This window comes from Microcebus murinus, chromosome 2 (assembly GCF_040939455.1).
Source record: "Microcebus murinus isolate Inina chromosome 2, M.murinus_Inina_mat1.0, whole genome shotgun sequence".
NCBI classification, from domain to species: Eukaryota; Metazoa; Chordata; class Mammalia; order Primates; family Cheirogaleidae; genus Microcebus; species Microcebus murinus.
Window position 1 is genome coordinate 10,745,794 of NC_134105.1, and position 13,086 is coordinate 10,758,879.

Sequence of the window (13,086 nt, forward strand, 5' to 3'; positions counted from 1 at the left end):
TGTGAGCGTTTTGCCGGGGCTGGGGGCTGGCCTGGACCGCGAGGACTGCAGCTTAGTTATTCAGGCCCGTTTATCCTCCAGTATGTGTTTTGGGCCACGATTCTTTCTCACAAACTTAGAGAGCAGAGGAAAATGAACTCGAAATACTAAATCACAGAGGAGGGGCCTCAGAGTCAGATGGGTGACACGGGGCTGGGAGGCGAGCAGAGAGCACAGCTGTGTCTAAGAGGCCAGCACTCTTGGGGGCCGGCAGAGCATGGCCGCGGGGGAGCGTGGGCCTGGCACTGCCAGATCTTCAGATTTATTGTGAGAAGCCAGCAATCTGTCTTTTTATGGAAAATCTCCCAATTATTAAATGTTGGCAACTAACAACAACAACAAAACCACTGTGGGCAAAACAAAATGCTTCTGCAGGCTTAATTTGTTGTGTGAGTTGGTGGTTTGCAGCCCTGGACCCAGAGGGTTCTATTGAGGAGGGTTTGAGGGTGTCCATTTGGAATCTACTGTGGTCTTCTAACGAGTGTGCCCCTAGCCCTTGCTGGGGTGCACTGGGGGTCTGTGTGTGGCACCTGCCCTCAAGGCTGGATCCCAGCTGCCCTCAAGCTAGATGGTTCAAATCAGTGTGTGCCCACAGCCAACTTGTAACTAAAGCACCAGGTGCTACAGCCCAGAGGAGCGGGGGCCAGGAATGGAGGAGTCACTTGGGGAGATTCTGGGGATTCTTGGGGAGTCACCGGGGATTCTGGGCCTTGTGATGGTTCTAGAGGGGAGGGTAAGACTTAGCATGACTAAAGGAGGGCATGGGCATCCTGGACTGGAGGGCTCAGAAGGGCTCAGGCCCAGGAGGAGAGCTTGGAGTGGAATCAGGAAATATTAATAAGATGGCCAAGGAGAGGGTTAGAGCAGATCCCGAAAGGCTCTGAGTACAGGTCCGAGATGTGTGCCCGGCTCTGGCTGTGAGTGCAGGACCCAAAGGTCCACATTCTGGTCCGAGGCTTAATGCCATGTGCCCTGAATTCACTCAATGGACATCTGAAGTGTTCTTCCTGATTTGATGGCATTCTAGAAACTTTCTTCTTTGCTGTCCTGACCCCGGTTTGTTTATTCCCCGCTGGAATGGAAGCTCCACCAGGGCAGGGGCGGTACCTGTTTTGTTCCCTGATGTCTTCTGCCTGCCTGGGAGGATGTCTGGAATGCAGTATAGTTACTGCCTACTTAACTACGAGCTCGTGTTGCCCTAGGCCTGGGGCTTAGGACGACTCTATGGACAAGCTCTATGGCACTTATGTTCTCGTGTAGAGTTGGACAAAAAGCAAGCCAACCAATCCATGAATAAGCTGATTTCTGAGCGTTGTCTGTGTGTGGCTTGTCTCCCTGCACTGTAGCGTTCTGTTTATTTGTGCCTCCTCCTAGTCTATGAGACCAGAGGGGGCAGGGCTGGGTCTGTCTGGTTCCTGGTTTCATGGGTACCATCCCCCGCACCCCAGGCTGGTACCTGACAAACAGGGAGTGGTGTAAAAAAAATGTTTTTGCTGGCTGTATTGACTGAACCAACAATGATTTCAACCTTCATGCACCTGTACCCTGTGGAGGACGCAGAGCTTATTATTATCAACCCAGGAGTAATTGCTGATAAGCCTGAGTGTGAATTTCCTTGCAAATAGAGAGGTAGCCAGGGAGTGTTTAATAACAACAGGGATAATCTTAATGAAAGACCTGATAACTATAATTAATTGCATCATATCCTGAGGCCCTCTTTGGAATTCTGGGAGGGAGTAACTGGTGTTTGGCAGCTTTCAGGCAGAAGGGAGGGGAGTGCTAGGATCTCCATCCCACCCCTGTGATGCCCCGGAGCTTTGGCAAGTTGGCTCCCAGCTCAGCCCCAGTATTCTCATGGGGAAAATGGGGCTACATCACCCGGGTGTTGCCGGGTCAGCGAGCGGACCTCATGGCCTCAGCACAGTGATGCCTGCGGCTGTGAGGGCTGTCGCTACCACGGTGTTTATCCGAGGCGGGGGTGCCAGGCTGCGCTGCCCCCGTTGATGTCAGGCACCATGGGGGGAGACTGGCTGGGGGCAGATCACAAGCCTAGGTTTTCCCCCTGGCAGTTCCAGGAGTCGGGACCTGAGGGCACACTCCTGGGAGTGAGGCAGGAGACACTAGCAGCCGGCGTGCTGCCTGCGGGGCCTGCGAAGGGGGACGCGGGACGCGAGCCGGTGCGTGGGAGCGTCTGGCGGGAGCAGCGGCGAAAGGGGGCACTGGGGGTGGAGAGGCGAGGAGGTCGCCGCGTGGCCTGGGCCAGGCCACACCCCCGCGGGCCTCAGTTTCCCCCCCGTGTGGCGGGAGGCGGGGCGGGGTGCCGCGCCCCCTGCCTGTGGGGCGACCCGGCGGGGACGGCGGAACCGCGGGGCCGGCGGGCTGGCGGCCTGGCCGGCAGGGGTTAAGCGCTGACCTCAGCCGCGGCGGCCCGGGCCGGCGGGCGGGCGGGCTGGCGGGCGGGGGCGGCGCCGCGTCGTGCCGTGCGCGGCGGCCCGGGCGGCGGGCGGCGCGGGCGCACTCCCGGCGGGCCGCGACCTGGCGGCGGCGGGCGGCGCGGCCATTGGCTCGGCGGCGCGGCGCGGCGCGGCGGGGGCGCTGTCCCGGCCATGGGCGCCCCCGGCGGCCTGCGGGGCTGAGGCGCGGCCCGGCCGCCGGCGCCTTTGTGAGCGGCGCGGACGACAAAGGCGCGGGCCCGCGGCGGCCGAGGCCGGTGAGTGAGGGCGGCCGCGTCGCCCTGGGCCCGGCGGGTCCCTGCTTCCGCGCGGTCGCTGTGTGTCTCCGAGTCGGAGTGTGGGAGCGGCTTCTGGAGCCCGCGTCTCCTGCGGGCCGCCCTGGGTGTGTCGCCGCGAGCCCGGGGGTGGCTGTGTGTGTGTCCCCGGGCGTGAGAGCCCCGAGCCTGCGCCGTCCGTGTGTGGGGGTCCCTCTTCTTGTGTCGCTGGCCTGAGTGTGGCCTTTGTGCATCAGCCTGAGGCGGGGTGTGAGTGTGAGAGAGAGACCTCCACCGGCTTGGGGACGGTTTGGGAATCCCCACCCGCCCTCGCCCTGTGCCTCGCTTTCCCCACCCTTCGCTGTGGTCCGCCTCCCCCTGCGCTGACCTTGGGTCTTGGGTGAGGGTGTCCCCGGGTCGCGGGCAGTCAGGGAGTGCTCCTGTCGCCTCTCTGTTGCGGGCCGGCTGCTCCCACCCAGACCGCACCAGACACGGACACAGGAGGCGGGACAGGGTGGCCCCACGCAGGAGGGGACTGGGAGGAGAGGATGCTCAGGCAGAGGCTGGGGCTGTCCTGGGTGCTCCCTGGGGTGGGACGGATGTCCGGGTGGGCCCCCCTGAGGGTGGAGACCAGCCTCCTGGTCGCCCAGCATGGCCTCTGACAGGGAGCCCGGGCCTGGTTGTAGGGGCGCCTGAGGACAGTTCTTCCTCCCTCTCCGAGGGCGGGATCCCGGGCAGGGGTCCGGATCTTCCTTTGGCTGTAAGAGCCAGGGGACCCTGCCTCTGTCCCAGCAGAGAGGTGGTGGTGGTTGGGCCACACTTCCCACCGGCTGTGGAGTTGAGCGGCTGCTTCAGAGCCCTCGTCCCCCCTAGGGGATTCAAGCAGGGAAGCAGTTCGCCGCCTGCCCATAGCCCCATCTGCTCCTCCTCAGAGGCTGGGGAGAGAGGGCAGGTTGTATGGGCTCATTAAAATGCACAGCCCTGCCCTGCAGGCTCTGCCTGGACTGCCTGAAACTGCAGCAGCAAGCTGTCCGTCCGCCCAGCACTGTGCCGCCACCGTGGCCAGGCCCCGGGCGCACACACTAGAAAGGAGGGCACAGTCTGGAAGTCGCCAAGCTCCCTGTGACTATGGGGTGAGGGCTGACCTTCCCCTTCCCCGGGCTATCAGGGTGAAGCTCAGACCTTCCTCGTAAGGCCTTATGTTGTGCCCAGTCTGATTCTTGCTCTGCTCCACCTCACTTGCCTTCCTGAGGTCTCCTGGGCCTGCCCCTCCACCAGAGAGCCTTTGTGCTCACTGTTCCTGTGTCCAGAAAGTGGGACCCATCCTTTACCTCTTTGGTTTCTCATTCGGGGAACCTCTTCCTCTCTTGGGGACCGGGCTGGCTCCCTATGTTCTCCCACCCTGCCCCCATCAGGGTGGTTCCTTTATACCTGCTGATGGAGCAGGGACTGTGTCTGTCCTTGATCACCAGCTAGAAACAGTGCCTGGCATGTAGTAGGCGCTCAATTAATAGTTGCTGACTAAATGAATGCCTCGTAACTAATGGTTCCTAAATTCCACTGTTTGAAGTTTTTACTCCTCAGTGTTAAAGAAGGGGAGGGGGAAGCTGGTAGACTCCAGCTGCCAGGTTAGTAGAAGAGGAAGGCCTACTGTTAATTAGAGAAATAGCACATTAATTAACAGACATGTAGAATATGTGCTAAGTGCCACGTGCTAGGTGCTTCAAGCATGTACCTCTTATACTCTGAGAAGCAACAGAGTGGAAAGAGTATATGTAATCATCTTAGATAAGTTTTGAAAAGATAAAGTGGGTGATATATACGTTATGATAAGATAATAACAACTTAGATTTATATTGCACTTTCACATCCGCTATCTTTTTGTTTCGACAACACCCTGCTAATTAGGCAGGGAAGATGAGTTCATACCCATTTTACAGAGAAGGAGAATGAGTATGCAGCATTTAAGTAACTGCTGAAGGTCACAGCTAAATCAGCGAAGGAGCCAAGACTCAGCCTGGGTCTCCCTAGCTACCCAGTCCTTGCTTTCTTCTGCAAGCTTGTCTTAGTGCTTGTGTATTCCTGTCACCCAGCTGGACAATGGTGAATGACCCACTGTTCTTGCCCTCAAGGGGTCTAAAGTCCAGGAGAGAGAATCAGACTCATAAACAACAACGTGTGCCAAAGTTCTCGTTCCACCCCCTCTGCCACCTCGGGCCCAGCTTAGCTGCTTCCTTGCTGTGTCCCTGGAGAGTTCCTTACCTTTCTTTGCCTAGTGGAGGGCATCAGAGCCACTTTCCTGCAGGGTCCTGGTCTGATAAAGTTCCCAGGAGTGACCAGAGCTTCTGCTGGGCCCTGGGTGGAGTGGTGTGCTGGGAGTCAGCTTGCACCTGTGCACGAGAGCTGATTGCTAAGTTCCAGGAATTTTGTGGACTGGCTGATAAACAGCCATTATAAAAAGTTGTGAGTATATAAATTTATAATTAAATAAATTATATTTAAAAAGATAATAAGTACTCAAAATTATTTTCTAATTATTTTATTGTATTTTACTATTACCTACACATTTGTGATTTTTTTTGGTGCCTTTTTGTATATACGTATGTGTATGTGGGTATATAGTGGTGTGCCACTGCACATCTCTTTCCAACTCTATGTTGAGTGATGTCATGTGGTAGCTTAAAATTGTCCATAGTGAGAGTATTTACACCATAGAAATTGGCAAACACTGCAAATCAGGGTCTTTTCTCCTAGAGAGCCAGTTGTTAAACATTTACCAGCACACCACTGGGGATCTAGCAGTGAGCATCCCTTCCCTGGAGGGCAGGTCCTCCCCTGGAACTTACATTCTGGTGTGACACTGCTCCAGGGCTGATTACAGTGTGCTCATGGGTGCAGAGTAAGAGGGGCAGCTGCAGGGCTGGGCATGCGTGGTGGTGGGGGCTGTACATTCCCCTCAAATCAAATGATCTCTCCACCCCAGCAAGTGAGTTATTACCATGCACCAGGAAGAGGGGAAATGGGATGAGAGAGAGATTCAGTTAGTTGAGAGCTGGCTTTGCCATTGATTGTATACCCACACTCAGGATGACCCAGACATCTGAGAGGCAAGGCAGCGGTGGCGTCTCAGGATGGACTGTGGACAAGTAGCTCGGGATTGGTGGAGATGCGATGTCCAGGACATGGGTGGCTAGAGCTGCCTGGGGTGGTTCAGGCCACAGTGGGTCTGACCCAGCCATATGGATTCAGGGACCATGTGAAAGAGCAGAGTCAGCCTGTGATCTGTGGTGGGGAGATGGAACATGCAAAGTTACATACAGTGGAGGAATGTGTGGAATACAGCAGGATAATGGGGTGGGGACAGGGAAAAGGCCTGGGTAGGAGGAACAGCATGTGCAAAGGCTCAGAGGCATGAGCTGCTGGAAGTTCAGTTTGGCTCAGGTGTCAGGTGAGTCAAAAGTCTGCAGGGCTTGAGGCAGAGCAGGGAAAGTGCTGAACCCTCCTCAGGTCAGAGGGCGCAGCGTCATCTGGGTACCAGCAAAGGAGGCCTGCCACACCTTGCTGTCAGGGGCATTGTGCTCTGTGGCTCACTCCCCCTCCCTGAATCTTCAGGATTTCTTTGTAGTTTCCTGTTATCCCCAAAGCTTGCTGCTGTTTCAGGCCCTGCATGTGTGGCTGGTGGATTCTCAGAAAAGATTTCCAGTTTAATATCAGGCCAAACAAAACTTAGTTGGGAAGGTAGGTTTTCCCCTCTCCCCACTCCCAATAATATCAGAAAAGCTAAGATAAAAATAACTTCTGCAATTTTTTGTTTTTTGGGACAGTCTTACCCTGTCACCTGGGCTAGAGGGCAGTGGCATCAGCCTAGCTCACAGCAACCTCAAACTCCTGGGCTCAAGTGATCCTCCAGCCTCAGCCTCGCAAGTAGCTGGGATGACAGGCATGCACCATCACACCTGGCTAATTTTTTCTGTAACTTCTGCTACTTCTATCCTTAATTTAGACAGCTAATTGAGAGTTATTTGTTTAAAGGCAATTGATGTTGACTTTATGCCTACATGTGCCAGATATTTCTCATGCATCAATTCATTTAGTTTCCATATCAATCCTGCAGGTAGGCACTATTTTCCTATCTTATGGATGAGGAAACTTAGTCTCAGAGAATTGAGTCACTTATCTGAGGCCACAGTGTTTGTAGGTGGCAGGATTTGGACCAGGCGGGCCCTGAGATCTTTTATCCTCTTTCTCTCTTCCCTTTGAGGAGGGGAGGGAGACATTTGCTACATGTCTGGAGTCAGCACACTTTGCCATTCTTAGTTTGAAGTTAATACACGTTTTTTCACCCAGTGTTGGCAAGGCCCAGTCTGGTCATAGCTGGCTGGGTTCGTCACCCTGTGGCTCAGGGTCAAGGCTGAGAATAGAACCCCAGAACCCACATGGGCCTCTGGGTCAGGAGGAGCTAATAATGGCTTGTATTTATGGAGAGAGCTGGTATTGATGGCTCATGTTTATGGAGTGGCAGGCACCGTGGCAGTGCGTGGCTCTCAGGAGCTTGTTCAGTCCTTAGCCACCCCAAGAGGGGGTGTGTCATTGTCTCCATTTTCCCCCATTGGGGCTGAGGCCTGGGCACGTGATCTTGCTTGCTCGGGGTCATGCTGCTAAGAGGTGGCAGCAACACAGGCACCTTGTTCTGCTTGCCCAGAACCTGCCTCTCCGCCCTGTGCCGTGTCCTTTCCCGAGCCGTGCCAGCCCTCCTAGGGCCCGGGGCAGGGGGTGTTAAATCCCCACACGCTATGACATAGCTGCTAGGAGTGTCCCTGTTTTACATGTGAGGTTTCTCAAATGCAGATGAGTCAAGTGAGTTGCCCAAGGTCCAATGTAGAAGGAGCCCAGGCAGGGAGCAGGGTCCCAGAGCCCAGCACAGCCGGGCCCATCGTGGGCCCTGAGTAGGAACTTGCCAAGTGAGCAAACCAGTCACTCAATAAATGAGTGACACACACCACAGTAGTGAGACAGGCTGTCTTCAGGTGGCAAAATAAAGGGTTATTTAAATTTTTCCTTTGACAACTCCTAGCAGCAGTGCCCATATGCCGTGGGAAATAGCAAACGACAGTTGACCACTTGGCCATAGGCACGGGTTGCACCCACCTTTGGGTAGAGCCTGACACTGAGCTTTGTGCCATGGGGTCATCCTCCCGCCAGCCTAGAGGCTGAGAAGGTGGTCTCAGGCCAGGCCCCGCCACCACCTTTTGCAGAGACTTCTCCAGTCCAGGGCAATGCAGGTGGTTTGTGATGGCACCGGCCCATGTTGGCCCGCTGGTACTGAGGCGAGGCTGCATTTCTGGGTTTCGGACCCCTCCCCACCCCTCCTCTCCCCAGAGTCGGCCCCGGACTGCCGCTCCCTCAGTGCAAGTCCCTGTTCCGGTCCTGCCTGATTGGCATGCACCCTGAATTCCAGCCGTTAGCACAGGCGGCAGGAGCCAGCGCTCTTACTCCCCTCTCTTCATTGTTTGAAGTGGGAGACTTGGAGCCGCTTTAAAAATGCGGGCTTTTTATTCAATTTCCCTAGAAAAACAATGGTTAAATTAAGTAGGGAAATAACAGTCTTGGGAAATTGAAGAAAGCTGTTCCTGAACTTAGACATTACCCGGAACCTTTGAATTTCTTTTAAAATAAGCATTTATTTTACTTTAAGTAATGCATGTATTGCATGACCACTGAAGAAAACAGAAAATACAGAGAGAAATTTACCCTTTTTTTTTTTTTTTTAGACAGAGTCTCGCTTGTTGCCCAGGCTAGAGTGAGTGCCGTGGCGTCAGCCTAGCTCACAGCAACCTCAAACTCCTAGGCTCAAGTAATCCTTCTGCCTCAGCCTCCCGAGTAGCTGGGACTACAGGCATGCGCCACCATGCCCAGCTAATTTTTTTTATATATATTTATATTAGTTGGCCAATTAATTTCTTTGTATTTTTTTTTTTTTTTTTTTTGAGACAGAGTCTCACTTTGTTGCCCGGGCTAGAGTGAGTGCCGTGGCGTCAGCCTAGCTCACAGCAACCTCAATCTCCTGGGCTCGAGTGATCCTTCTGCCTCAGCCTCCCGGGTAGCTGGGACTACAGGCATGCGCCACCATGCCCGGCTAATTTTTTATATATATATTAGTTGGCCAATTAATTCCTTTCTATTTATAGTAGAGACGGGGTCTCGCTCGGGCTGGTTTTGAACTCCTGACCTTGAGCAATCCGCCCGCCTCGGCCTCCCAAGAGCTAGGATTACAGGCGTGAGCCACAGCGCCCGGCCTTCTTTCTATTTTTATAGTAGAGATGGGGTCTTGCTCTTGCTCAGGCTAGTTTCGAACTCCTGACCTCGAGCAATCCGCCTGCCTCAGCCTCCCAGAGTGCTAGGATTACAGGCGTGAGCCACCGCGCCCGGCTAGAAATTTACCCTTTATTTCTCCATCCAAAGACAGCCTGTGTCAATACTGTGTTGTGTGTCACTTATCTGTGCAGTGATTGGTTTGCTCACTTGGCAAGTTCCTACTTAGGGCCCATGACGGGCCTGGCCATGCTGGGCTCTGGGTGCAGAGGGGTACCCTGCTTCTTGCTGGGAATCTGTCTACACTGGATGTTGGGCAATGCACTTGACCCGTCTGTATCTCAGTGTCCTCACCTATAAAATAGGGACACTCCTCATAGCTGTGTCATAGTTTTTAGCTGTGTCATAGCGGTTTTAACAAGAAAGTGCAAGTAGGATGTTCAGGTCCAAGTTAGAGCTTAGCAACATTTGCTATTATTATGTAGGAAAAACTTTACCTTGGGTTCTGTGATGAAGCTTGTGAATTAAACTGACAAAAGACAGATTAATAGGAGGAAAGGAATATAGATTTTATTTGATGTTAATGTTTTTTACAGTAAAGGGGCTCCAAAGAGAAATGAAAACCCAAAGAGGCAGTTAGATCCAGGGGCTTATATACCATTCTAACAAAGGGCGATACATTATGGGGAAGTGCTTGGCAGAGGGAAAGAGGGTTTGGGCTCCTAGGGGCAGTAAATTTCAGGGAGAAGGTGATTAGGAAGTGTATGATAGATAAGGGTTGTTTAGGAAGGTTCATTATGCAGATAAGATAAAGGAGAGGGGGCCACCTCTGCATATGGAATTTATGTCACTTTTGCCAAGGGAAATTTATGGCCTGCCTTTAGGCAGAAAGAGGGAGGCAGAGAGATTTTCCTGTGTCTGCTGCTTCTCAAGTGCCTCCAGCTCAAAATGATCTGCTCCCCTCCAGAACTGATCACAACATACCTATGCCAAGGAGGAGTATTTTGGGATGGCATATTCTGAGCCCTTGCAATTACAACAGTGAGCAGGCCAGCATAACCTTGCCCTTGTAGGTCTTATGTGATGGTGGAGAAGACAAAAATCAAATTCACAGAACGACCACATGTTATGTAATAAGTCCTGTGAAGGAAACAGCCCCATGTGACGGGGTGACTGGGGCTGGGGGTAGAGAGGCTGCATGTGGGGGTGAGGGTGCAGAATTTGTTAGCTGGAGGTGGTCAGGGAGCTCTCTGTAAAGAGAGACATTTAGCCGAAAGGCAAGCAGGAGCCATCTCTGCCAAGATCTGAAGTTAACACCTCCGAGGCAGAGGGTACAGCAAATGCAAAGGCCCTGAGGCCAGAACGAACTTGGCTGGTGCTAGCCGTGGAGGAGGGGAGGAGTGTGCAGGCAGGAGAGGCTGCGCAGAGAAGCTGGCATTGATCGTTATCCTGGGTGCAAAGGGGAGACATTGGAGGTTTGCTTTCTATTTCCGCATATACCTTTACTAATGAAGTACAGTTCCAAGATTCCCGGTATTATGAACTCATTTAAGAAATTTACCTTTCCCCAGATAATTTATTCAAAAATACTTGCCAAGCGTCTATGCTGTGGAAGCACTTGGCTTGGTGCTGGGAGGTGAGGGACGGTCACAAAGATGAGTGAGATGAGGACTCACCCTCCGCTCACCCACAGACCAGCAAAGGAGACCATAAACAACTGCCATGCAAATTTAGCAAACTGTAGCACCTAGTATTTGTTTCAGTTGTGCTTAATAAACGTGCCTGGCATCCCCGCTGAGTATTTTACCTGCATTCAAAGTCACTGATCACTCCAGTCCAACTTCAAAGGCAGGGGAGTGGCGGATTTGCCTTTGGAAAAGATCCTCTGCCTGCTGGGAGGAGAAGTGGCTGCAGAGGGCCAGGGCAGAGGGGGACGTGGCGGCCAGAGGAAAGGCTTCGATTGGGATTTGGCTGTGGCAGTGCAATTGGAGAGAAGCATTGGATTTGGGTTATGTATCAGAGATAGAATCATCTGGAATGGCTGGCAGATTGTATGCACGGGGTGAGGGAAAGAGAGAAAACAAGTGTGACTTCTGGATTCTTCTTTTGAGTCTCTGGGTGGGTGGTGGTTAAGCGAGATGGTTAAGAGGGAGTAGGGAGCATGGTTTTTGGAGAAACCAAGGATTCAGTTTGGGGCAGGTTTCCACGGGGAGGCTGTTTACAAGTCCAGGGTAGTGAGAGCCTCTGGGCTGGAGATCAGACTTGGGCTTCATTAGCATTTAGAGGGGACAGGTGGGCCCACCCAGGGGGAAAATGTGGAGGAGAGGTCTGGGAACCCACATTTGCAGTTGGGTGATGGAGGAGGGGCAGCCTGGGAGCTGGGGGAGGGGGGTACAAGGAACTCACCTTTATGTGCAAGGGGCTGAGCTGAGCACTTGGGGAGGATTAGCCCACGGAGTCCTCACGCGAAGTCTGTGAGGGGCAGGTGCTACTGGGATCTCACTTTACGGAAGCGAAGCGGGGAGGCGCAGAGGGGGAACCAACACGCCGGCGAGCAGGGCGCACACACGGCCGCCTGGGGAGTGAGGATCCACGCCACGCAGGCGGTCCGGCTACTTCGCCCACGACATTCCTGCTCTGCAGAGGAGGATAGCAAAGCTTGTGGTTTAGTTAGTTTGTTTTCATTCTCCTGTCCTTGCATTCCTCTCCTTCCAACTCCTATTTATTGAGCACCTACTGGGTGCCAAGAGGAGTCAGATATGGTGACCCTCAGTCTGGAGGGGGAGGCAGGCGTGTAACCAGCTGCAGGACGGGAGGGAGGGGGCCCACCCAGGTGGAGGGCTCAGAGGAGGCTTCCCGGGGAGCTAAGCCAAGCGGTGGAAGAGGCAGCGAGGGAGGTCGGGGAGAGGACGCATTCCAGGCAGGGCAGAGGCTGGGGTGAGGGAAGAGTCAGGAGGGCGCGGTGGGGTGGTGCGGAAGAGCCCTGTCCATCTCACTAGGAGCTTGCGCTTTATCTTGAGGGCCATGGGCAGCCGTTCAAGTGTTTCAAGCCAGGGAATGACGTGATCAGAACTTTCTGTTCTGGGTAGAGACTGGTTAGAAGGGATAGAAGACACCTTTTGAGGCTGTTAACTGGCTCTCTGATTCCTAGGTCATTCTCTGAACGCTGCTGCTTCCTTAGTGCTTCCCTAACTCTGCTCATTTCTCTTTTCCAAAAAACTTCCTGAGTCAGAGAGGTTAAGCAACCTTCCTGAGGTCACACAGCATAACAGGGTGTCCAGGCTTGGAGTGGTCTCTTAAGTGACACAACCAGTCTCAGGGGTAGAAACAGGTGTTGAGTAACCCCAGGGAGGGGCTCACTGGAGGCTCCAGTTGGAGGTTGTCACCTGCAGGTCCCCTTGTGGCTTTAAACATTGTCCTTTTGCAGTCTCAGAGGACAGTCGCTGGTTGGTGGCTCTGGGCAGGAGGAGCCGGGCTGCTGCTGGGAGCTGGGATTGGGCCTCCCCAGACCCACACGGGTTGTTTAAGCAGTTTCCTGGGCATCTGCTTCCTTTCCAGTGAGGGTCGGAAAATCCAAGGGGGCCACAGACTTGATTAACAGGTCACAGGAGGCCAGGGAGGCAGTTCCCCCTGGGGTGGGAACATGCCAGCAGAGGCCTTGTTCTCGGGGACCAGGAGAAATGGGGAGCAGTTTCCAGAGCCTTGCCCTTGTGAGTCCCTTTGGGCAGATGTCTTACCTCTCTGGAGACTTGGTCACCTCGTCTGTGAAGCAGAGACAATGTTAAATGTGAGCTATAGAATTGAAATAATAACCAGTGTTTCCTGAGGACCTAGAGCGTGCCGGGCACCAGGCATTGTCTTGTTTCAGTTCTTTGTGGCAATCTTGTGAGATATGTATGGTCATTATCTTCATTTTATAGATGATGCAGCTGAGGAACAGAGAGGGTAAGCAACTTGCCCAAAGTCACACAGCTGGTGAATGGCAGAACTTGAACCCTCATCTATCTGATTCTGGAGCCCTCCCATGA

General features: G+C 53.7%; 1 protein-coding gene across 1 annotated transcript in view; it reads left to right on the forward strand.

Annotated features, from left to right (window-relative positions):
- Window positions 1–2,620: 2,620 nt before the first annotated feature.
- ARHGEF10L (Rho guanine nucleotide exchange factor 10 like) overlaps window positions 2,621–13,086 on the forward strand; it is a 141,543-nt gene continuing 131,077 nt past the window's right edge. Inside the window, exon 1 of the mRNA XM_075994489.1 lies at window positions 2,621–2,749. The gene's annotated coding sequence lies outside the window, so the exon portion shown is untranslated. The remainder of the gene's footprint in view (window positions 2,750–13,086) is intronic.